Source organism: Suricata suricatta, chromosome 4 (assembly GCF_006229205.1).
Source record: "Suricata suricatta isolate VVHF042 chromosome 4, meerkat_22Aug2017_6uvM2_HiC, whole genome shotgun sequence".
Lineage (NCBI taxonomy): Eukaryota > Metazoa > Chordata > Mammalia > Carnivora > Herpestidae > Suricata > Suricata suricatta.
Window position 1 is genome coordinate 24,211,699 of NC_043703.1, and position 10,856 is coordinate 24,222,554.

The following is a 10,856-nucleotide window of genomic DNA, read 5'->3' on the forward strand; positions in this document are numbered from 1 at the left end:
TTCAATCTCCTCTGGATCTCTAGAGAAGTAGAGATCAGCCATGACCTCCCATGGGTGTTTACAGGAAATGGTGCCACGCATGCGCAGAACATCCCTGGACCAGCATCCACTAGCTTAGACCCACCCAGTGAGCTCCCTGGGATGACGATGTCCACATGACACAGACGAGAATCTGTGTTACAGAGGACAAAGGTAGGCAGGTTAAAATAAGATGCCTTTTGGCGCCTTTTGGTGGCTTAGTCGGTTAAGCCTCCAACTCTTGATTTCAGCTCCGGTCATAAACTCATGGTTCATGAATTTAAGCCCCACATTGGGCTCTGTGCTGACAGCATGAAGCCTGCTTGGGATTCTCTCTCTCTCTCTCTCTCTCTCTCTCTCTCTCTCTCTCTCTCTTCTCTCTCTCTCTGCCCCTTCCCGCTCATGCTCGCTTGCGCTCGCTCGCTCTCTCTCTCTCTCTCCCTCCCTCCCTCTCAAAATAAATAAACTTTTAAAAATAAAAAATAATAATACAAGTATGGCATAGTTTATTTACTATTTAGTTTTCATGAGTCAGGCTTTGCTTCATGATAATGAACTGTATGCGGTCTGTGCTTTAGGGAAAGGTCAGTGGGAAAAACTTAAGTGACTCATTGAGAATATGTAATAAAATCTCCAAATGCAGATTATGTTATGGATAAACTTAACTGCCAAAAAAAAGTGTAAAGTAACAGATGGCCAACAAGAAAAAAATGGGATTCAGATAATTAGGGTATTTATTAGAAGATCGAATTTTAATCAAAACTTGCATATAAGGTACACAAATATGGCTGACAAAGATAAAATTTTCTAAAGTTTGTGGGACATATAATGGAAAAATTTTCATGCAAAAAAGATAGTGACTAATGATAATGTTACATGCATAAAGTAATTCTGAGATCATGTGCTAAAATGTAAGAACTTGTAAATACGAAAATTTGCGAAAACAAATATATATAAATCAGATATTACATCTGAAGTTGATTTTCTAATTTAATAGAAATCCTCAATAAGTTTGAGGACATGATAATGAAATTGTCTCATTAGACAAAATCTAAATAATACATATACTTCAAAAGCTTAAAGTAACTATATTTTAAATCTCTGAGACAATAATATTAATAAACTCAAAAAAGAATGTGTATTAATTACTTACTACTACATAACAAACCATACACAAATTTGGGTCTAAAAATCAACTTTTATTCATTTTATTATTATAAATATAATTAATATTTATTATTCATTTTATTTATTCTATTATTAATAAACCTATAAGGCTAATAAGCTAAACTAATGGTTGTAGTTGTTCTTCTGGCTTCTGCTGTGCTCACTCATGCCTTAGGGTAAGATGGCAAGAATAGGGATGCCTGGGTGGCTCAGTCGGCTAAGCATCTGACTTCTGCTCAGGTTGTGATCTCATGGTTATTGAGTTCGAGCCCCGCTTCAGGCACTGTGATGACAGCTCAGAGCCGGGAGCCTGCTTGGGATTCTGTGTCTCCCTCTCTCTCTCTGCCCCTTCCCTGTTTATGCTGTCTGTCTGTCTGTCTCTCTCTCTCTCTTAAAAAAAAAAAAAGAATACTGCAGGCTGGCTGATGGACAATAGCATCTTAGCATCCTGGTGTGGAAGTTGGCTGGCTGTCAGCCAGGTGGCCTCGTTCTCATGGCAAAGTATTTATCCTAGGGAGCTACATAAAATTGCAAGGCCTTTAAGGTGTAGACTTCTATGACTCATTGATATTCTATCACTTCTGACTGAAAGCAAACCATAAGTTTATTCCAGATTGGTCTGCAGTGGGAAACATTAACCATTTAATGTAAATATAAATTCAAATGGTATGGCTCAAGAGATACAGGGAGGGGGACAACTTCAGAAACCAATTTATCATGCTCTATACCATGGCCCCTACAATTCATGTTTTTCAAACATGTAAAACATACTCAGTTTACCTCAAGAATATCTAAGACAACATCCAATCATGGCATCAAGTTAAAAATCCAAAATCTTATGATCTATATCAGTACAGATGGAATTGTTTAGATGTATCATTTCTTGACCAGGGGACCTGTGATTTAAGAAGACAATGGATCTGTCACCCAATACACCCAAGATACAATGAGGAAACAGACACAGGACAACCACAACAGATATTCATTTATAATGGGAGAGAATGAGGGGTACCAAGCAGTCACTATGGATTTCTATGGAGAAATTCTGAAATATACCTGAGCATATATTGCCAGGTGATTCTATCCCAAAGGTGAGAGTGTTACGTGAATAGACCTACTCTCTGCCTCCTGGATGTTTCTCTCCAGTGCACTGACTTAAGTACTCTTGATTTTTCCTTGTGGGATTATCTTTTCTCCCCCAAAATAATTTTAAGACAACTGCTTTCATGTTTGCAGTTCTCTAATGCTTAGGAATCAAAATCAAGCCAATTGAAGAGTTCAGTTAGTATTAAAATAGGTAGAAATGTATCATCTACAGAAATCTATAACCAGAGTAACCAGAGGGGCCTGTACCAGAATTAAGTACTTAAAACAATGTTTGGTGTTCGCTCTTAACACTGGCATGTAAAATTTATACGAACTCAATAAAAATAAATGTAAATGGTCTTACATTGCCAGAATATATGGGTTATAGACAAAATGATTTGGCACTGAGGTGAATGACTCTCTGTAGACGTAGTGACACCACTCCCCCTGGGAGATCTGGAGTACCATATACTCAGAACCACAGTGATGGTTTTATTACACTTTCATCATTTCAAGTTTCAAATAGAAGTATATCAGCACACAAGAAGGAAAGCTGATTTAGTATTGTTGCAGATCCTTTGGGATAACTCTTTGTTCATTGTCCACATTAGTTGCTTTCGAAAAGAAACTGCCTATGTAAAAGGATAGCTTTGTCAAATTGATTTCTATTTCTAGGAGATTAAGGATCAAGAGACCTTTTTAGAGTCTAAAAATTTCCAGTATCTTTTAGCCCTACTGAAGGCTGGGCTCTTCATCAAAACTCATTTAACAAATTTGTGGGCTTCCTATGTGTCTGATTATAGTCAATTCCATTTGATAAAAGCCAAACCCAGAAAGAGTAAGCCCAAGAATTCTGAGAGTTCTCTATCTCTCAAACTGGATTAAATGTGTGACATGCAATGACTATAATGTAGCTGTAATTATCTGAGGTTTAAATGTAAACAATCAGTTATAATGATCTGATTTGAGAAATGATTATTCCTTTGGAATAACACACCCATTAAAAAAAACTAGAAATAAAACTAAAACTAAAACTAAATAGAGTTAATAAAACTTTCTTGAAACATTGAAGACAAATAGACTTGTGTTACAAGAAGCTAGAAAAATGAAAGTTCAAGAACATGGGCTTTTTATTTAGTATTACTTTCACCTCAAGGTGTCTGCAAACTGTAAAGTGGTACTAGGAGATTAAAAAACAGATTTTGATAAGCTCTTGAGACTAAGGCAAAACCTTCACTTCAATGGATACCAAAAAAGAGTTCGAGAAACGACCCTGTATATTTCAGTTGGGACAACTTATGAGTAAGACTGAATTGGAAATATAACAGCCATCCTAAAGCCTGAAACCTAGATTCAATCATTTATATCCTGATTGACTCTAGGTGTTTTGGTCTTCCTTGGCTCCTTAGCAGGCACAAAAATGTCTTTCTTGGATGTAGAAAGTAGTATGCTGTGCCCTAAATGTTTCTGTATAATTAAGCAATTGTGTCTAGCATTGAATCAGGAAAAAATTTTTTTGAATGCACAAGAATTGACTAAAAAAAGAGAGAACAATAGAAACAGATGAAAAGTATTCCACCATTCTGATCCAGATATTAGAGTTATCAAATAAGAACTTTGAATAACTGTATTTAAATATGTTCAACAAATTAAATGACATTGTAGGGAATTATAAAAGGTAACTGAAAACTATGAAATAATCAACAATTGATAAAAGTGAAAAAATATTGAGACTTCAATTGATGAGACTATCAATCAGTTAGACGGCTACCTTTACCTCTGCATAAAGGATGATGAAAGAATCAAGACACAACAGGTGGACATATAAGAACATGAAGACATTCTCCACACTCTTACATTCCACATAAGCAGACTGCTATATAGTTTACTGAAATGCATTGCATCGTCCTTTGGTTAAAGTAGAATGTTAGAAATTTGTCAGTAAGATACAGATGGTGCTTGACACCATCATGAAATAATTTCAATGATATCTGACCTGCATATTTTGATGTATCTATTTCCTCCCTAATTTAACAAACTTTATCTGTAAACTCATGTGATAAGTATCTAGAATTAACATTAACAAAGAAAGAGTGATGTGTATGGATTTTAAAACACAGAGGAGCGACTTTAGTGTGTTTTATTTTGAATTCTGCAATGTAATATTGAAATGATTTTAAAATATACCCATGGAATTCTAAATCATAAGTTCGTGTTTGTAAACTCATTTTACAACTTAAAATATTGATAAATCACATACTTACATACTGTACATAAGATACTAGAAATTGTTTTATAGAGGAAATATAGTCATACTTCTCTATTTTATATTAAGCAGGGATTAATAATAAATGTAAAAATACCTGACTAATATCAACCCATCTCAGTGAATGATTTATTAATATTCTCATAAAATGGCAAATTAAATGTGGGTGGATGTAGCATAGAGCAATTCATTCTGAAAGAAGAATGAATAAATCAATACTGATAGAACAGAGAGATCACAGTGATGACTATTTGCAGATAAGCCTAAAAAGAATGTAGGAAGCTGTTTACAAGTAGTCCACAATGTCAGAGTAAAGCGTAAATTTATTTGACTAACTCTTATGTATTCTTTCTGTCATGATGTTGAGATCACTATTTTCAGAAAATAATTAACTGATCACCCCTAGCCCCAGATGTGACTTCTAAAACGTGGATTTCTAACAGTTAACTCAAAATTAAGGTAACTCAAAACTTCATTTGCAATTCTTTTCCATATCACCGGCCCTATTTATCATGCTTCAAACCTATAGGGCATTATTTTTTTATCCACCCTGTTTATTTCTATGCTTCACCTTAACAACCCATAGTCACTGCAATTACTACCTTCATTTATTCTCTATATTCATTATATTCAAGGTCTAGTCTATTAAATTTTTTAATGTTTTTATTTATTTTTGAGTGAGAGAGACAGAGACAAAGCACAGCCAGAGGAGGGGCAGGAGAGAGGGAGACACAGAATCCAAAGCAGGCTCCAGGCTCTGAGCTGTCAGCACAGAGCCCAACGTGGGCCTCAAACCCACAGACTGCAAGATTGTGACCTGAGTCAAAGTCAGATGCTTAACCTACTAAGCCCCTCAGGCTCCCCCCAGGTCTGGTCTATTAATTTCCTGCTTTCAGAAATATTGTTACTTGTTTTTATTTCTAGTTTGCTCCCCCAAACTCCATGATTTTTCACATATTTTCTCTTAATACACTCCATTCTCCTCTCCCTGAATGTACTATCAACTTCTTTGCTACCCAGCATGATTTACTTAAGTACACATCCAAATGTGTCACTCCCATCTTGACATGCTTTGGTGAATTCCCCTGCACTTAAAATTCTTACAGTGGCTTGCTTAAAACCCCATTTATGATCAGGCTTCTGATGATGATTCCAACCTTATTTCTTACATCATTTTTTCTTTGTTTTCCAGTTACCCCTATTCTCCCCAGATAACCCCCATACATTATGCTCCTCACATAATTTAGGACTTAAGTTAACAACCTAGTTTATATCTTTATGTATTTTCCCCATATTTCTGTCAATTTCTTCTCTCTGCCTCTCTGTTTCTCTGTCTCTGCCTGTCTCTAAATATGTACATATGATATGTGTATGTATACATATATATGCATGAGTGTGTATATATATATACATATATTATTCTGTCACATGAATCTGTGTGAGCCATTTATGTCTATTATACTCTGATAATTGTCTTTTTTCATTAATATGCTAAATGCTTACTGAGCTCATTTGGCATAAAAATGTATCTTCCTCTTAGTTCTTGAAAAATTATATTTTAAAAATAATTACCTCTTTTTAAAGATTTCTAGAGAGTAAAAATAGCTAATCTATAAATAAATAAGAATCTCATTTACATTAGATATTTTCCAATAACACTGGATTGTAAAAAACACTAGGAATTATGAGGAAATATTAATTTAATACTTTATTATATTCATTTAATAGAATTTAATAGCATGGTATATCAACTAACATTTAGGGAAAAAATAAAATGTACTTCTAGATATGCAAGGAATCAGACATTGTTCTTTATTCACACCTCCTTATGAACTTTATTAAGAGCCAGAATGAAAATAAAAACCATGCAAAGGTCAGGGCAGACTGCTCCTTTCAAGAAAAGACAAATGAGGATAAGAACTAGCCATGCAGCTAATGAAAATACGACTTTATGCACCAGACTTAGCAATGTACATACTCAAATTTCAGAGAAAGCCACTTGGATACACAAAGGTTTACCTCCATAATATGAAGAGATGGGTGTCTTCAGTGGAATTATGAAGGGCTGCATAAGTCCCAGAAGAGGCTCTCTTCTGTAAAGAGTTAAGAAATACCTAAGTGAAGGGACTGCTCACATCTTGGGTAAGTTCTGTGGTTGTTCTCAGCCTTTAGCCAGGTACAACTGTAGAGGAGATACTGCCATTGAAGTGGGCTCCCTGATTTCAGTGGGGATTATGGGATTCTGGGTTAGCAGAGACCAAGTGCCATTGTTAACCGTCAACAACATGGTGAGAACATCCAAATAAAAGTAGCAGGAATGTACCCAACCCAGAATATCTTGGCCAGTATGTATCCTATGTAATAGTAAATTGATTAAAGTGTCCAAAGTTTGATCTGTATAATGAGAAAGCCCTACGTCTGCTAGCCAAAAACTTGACAATACTTGCCATAAAGGAGAGTCATTAACTCTTGTCCAGCTTACAGAGTGACCATGAAGGATTACATACAATAGGCATGTGCATATTATTAATCAGATTTAAGTCTTTTTCACAGATACCTCAAACTATTACCTAGGGTGATACAGTAACTCTCTGTGGTCAGATTGCCCCAAAACTCCAAAGAGGGGGAACTGCTATCAGCAAACCTCCTCTCTGTGGAAGACTTTTGTAGGAACCCCTTGGGCATCTTTGTGGCAAGGTCCAAGGTATGATAAAGCCACATGGATGCTTTCTTTTCCTTAGATTATTCTCTTGTTACTGTCTACTAATTGGCCTTCACAGTAGAGTAGACTCATTTATTTTCCATATAGTAAATATTTTTGAAATGAAAAGCTTAGTGATGAACAAATAATTTAGCTAAAATATAGCAATATAGCAAGTACATGGCATATACATTGATGTCTAGGGATATCAAGGTGGCTCAGTTTCATATAGCATAAAATTCTGGCAAAAATGCACTAGTTGGCAGAGAAGTAAATTTAAGCATACACATACATGAACTTTAAAATATTTTTCCCAGGGTACCTGAGTGGCTCAGTCGGTTGAGCATCTGACTCTTGATTTCAGCTCAAGTCATGATCTCAGGACTGTGGGATCAAGCCTGATATAGGGCTCTCCATTGTGCATGGAGCCTGCTTGAGATTTTCTCTTTCTCCCTCTGCCCTCTACCCGCTCATGCTCTCTCTCTCTGTCTAAAATAACATAACATAAAAGTAACGTGACGTAACATAATGTAATAACATAACAAAATACTTTTCTCAACATTGATTCTATGAGAGCTGTGATATCGCATTATAAGGAGCACAGGAGTGGGTAATAAAATTGCTCAGGTCTTATAGAAATCAATAATTTCAATATTTGGCTCATTTTTCTCCATATACATATAGTCTCTGAATAAATAAGTTTAAGTCATTTTTATCTGTATAATCATGACTATTTCTCCATATAACCCCCAATTCCATCATGTATCTATAGATATGCATTGTATTAGCAGGTATCTTCTACCTATAAAAAGTATAGTTACATGATACTGTACTACAGTACAAAAATTATACATGACAAAATTATATTAAATTAATATTAAAATATTAATGAAATAATAGTAAATTAATATTAAATTATTCAGAAATACATATATATATATTGCTCCTCTTAATGTAAATTGATATGGAGATAATTAAAATAAAATTTAAGGAAAAGCTAGAAACTATTGAAACCAGCTCAAAAAAAAAATAGAAGACTGATTAGACACATAACAAGTAGAGAGACTGAAGCAGTAATCAGAAAACATCCCACAAAGAAAAGCCCACTCCAGATGGCTTTGCTATTGAATTCTCCCTAATGTTTAAAGAAGAATTGAACAATTTTTACAAATGTTTTCCAAAACATATTAAAGAGAAAAGAATACTTTCCAACTCATTCTGTTCAAACACTACTAACCTATAACAAAATCAGGTGAGGATATCACAGAAAACAAATGTACAGACTAATATCCTTCATGAATGTAGATATAAAAATAGGTGACAAAATACAGTGATCTGAATATAGCATCATATAAAAAGGATTATAAACCCTGACCAAGTGACATCTATCCCAACAATGAGAGATCAGTTCAACACACAAACATCAAGGAACCTAATACCTAATACAAGATCATTTCAATAGTTGCAGAAAAAGCATTTTCCAAAATCCAACACCATTTCAGGATGAAAACACTCAACAAATAGAAGAGAAGAGAACTCCTTCAACCTGATGAAGGGCATCTATGAAAAACCTAGTTAGCATGACACTGATGGTGAACTTATATAAGCCTAAACAACAACAACAACAACAACCTGAATTCACAGATACCCAAAAAAAAGCTTGATGGTTGCCAGAAGCAGGAGGTTAGGGGTGGGTACCAACTTCCTGTTATGAGATGACCAAGACCTGGGGATATGATGTATATTATGATAATTGTAGTTAACGTTACTGTATTGTATATTTGAAAGTTACTACAAGAGTATATCTTTAAAGTTCTCATCACAAGAAAAAAATTCTACCTATGTTTGGTGATGGTTAGCTACAGTTGTGGTAATTACTTTCCAATATATAAGTGTATGAAATTATTATGTTGTATACTGAAAACTAAAACAATGTTATATGTAGACTATATATCAATAAAAATTAAACTACCAACAAAGATACAAAATTACTTCTGTTTCCTTTAAGTAGAGACAGATCATTTTCCCTGGAACTATATAAACTTTGGCAATCAAATAGAAAGAGTATTAGGAGACTGATAGGCACGTAATAAGTGCTCAATAAAAGTTTAATAAATAAATAAATTTTCTATGAAATTATGACCTAAATTGTATTTGAAGGTAGTATGCTAACTTTTTCAGGTGCTAAATATGATAACAAGTTAGATATCAATGCCTAAATTTGTTAGAGAAGTCAACTATGGAAGTGCTTTTAGCTGGGGAAGGAAACATTTATGAAAATGTGAGGGAATAAGAAAGCAAGCATTTACAGCTATATGGAAAGCCAGAAAGGTGGAAACAAAATTCCTAAAGAAACATCTGAGAAGATGCATAAAACCAAACATCAATATCAAAAATCCTAAGGAATCAAAACACACAGATATATAATTACAGCAAATAAATGAGTAGAGAAAGTTTAGAAGATAAAATATCAATATACAAAAATGAATTGCAAATCTACATGTCAGCAATGAGGAATATGAAACTGAAATTAAGCAAGCAATCCCATTTACAATAGAGTAAAAATGAAAAACACTTGGGAATAAATTTTATAATCATTAAATGTATATACTCAAAACTACAAAATATTGTTGAAAAAAATTATAATTTCAAATACATGGAAAGACATTCCATGTCTATGATAGATATTTAATACTGTTCAGAGAGTAATACTTTGCAAATTGACTTACAAATTCATTGCAATCCTTACCAAAATTCCAATTGCCTTCTTTGCAGAAATTGACAAGTTTATCTTAAAATTCATAAGAAAATGACTAATAGCCAAAAAATTTTTAAAGATAAAAATGGGTAACATGACTCACACTTTCTAATTTCAATTTTTACTACAAAGCTAGAGTAATCAATATGGGAAGGGGACTAGGGAGGATAGACATAACAGTCAATGAATTAGAACTGAGAATTGAGAATAAACTCTAATATCTGTGGTCAATTGACGTTTTCCAAATGTTCCAAGAAAATCCAATGAGATATGAATAGCCTTTTAAACAAATGGTACTGGAACTACTGGATATCCATACACAAAGAAAGGAAGTTGCATCCAGATCTCATACCATATACAAAATTTAAATCAAAATTGACCAAAGGCCTAGTGTAAGAGCTAAAACTATAAGTAGGTTAGAAGAAAACATAAGTACTAATCTTTGTGGACTTAGATTTGGTAATAGTTTCAAAAACACAATTAACCAAATAAAAAATTAGATGAAGTGGACTTCATAAAAATTAAAAATGTTTATGCTAAAAAGGATACTTTCTTTCTTTTTAATATTTTTTGTCAAATTGGTTTCCATATAACACCCAGTACTTCTCCCCACAAGTGCCCTCCACCATGACCATCACCCCCTCCTTCCCTCCCCCTCCCCCTTCAGTCCATGGTTTGGTTTCAGTATTCAGTAGTCTCCCTTGATCTCTGTCCCTAACTCTCCCCCACTCTCTTTCCCCCTTCCTCTCCCCATGGTCCCCTTCGCTTAGCATGATACCCTCAAGGTCCATCCACTTTGCTACAAATGGCCATATTTCATTCTTTCTCATTGCCATGTAGTACTCCATTGTATATATATA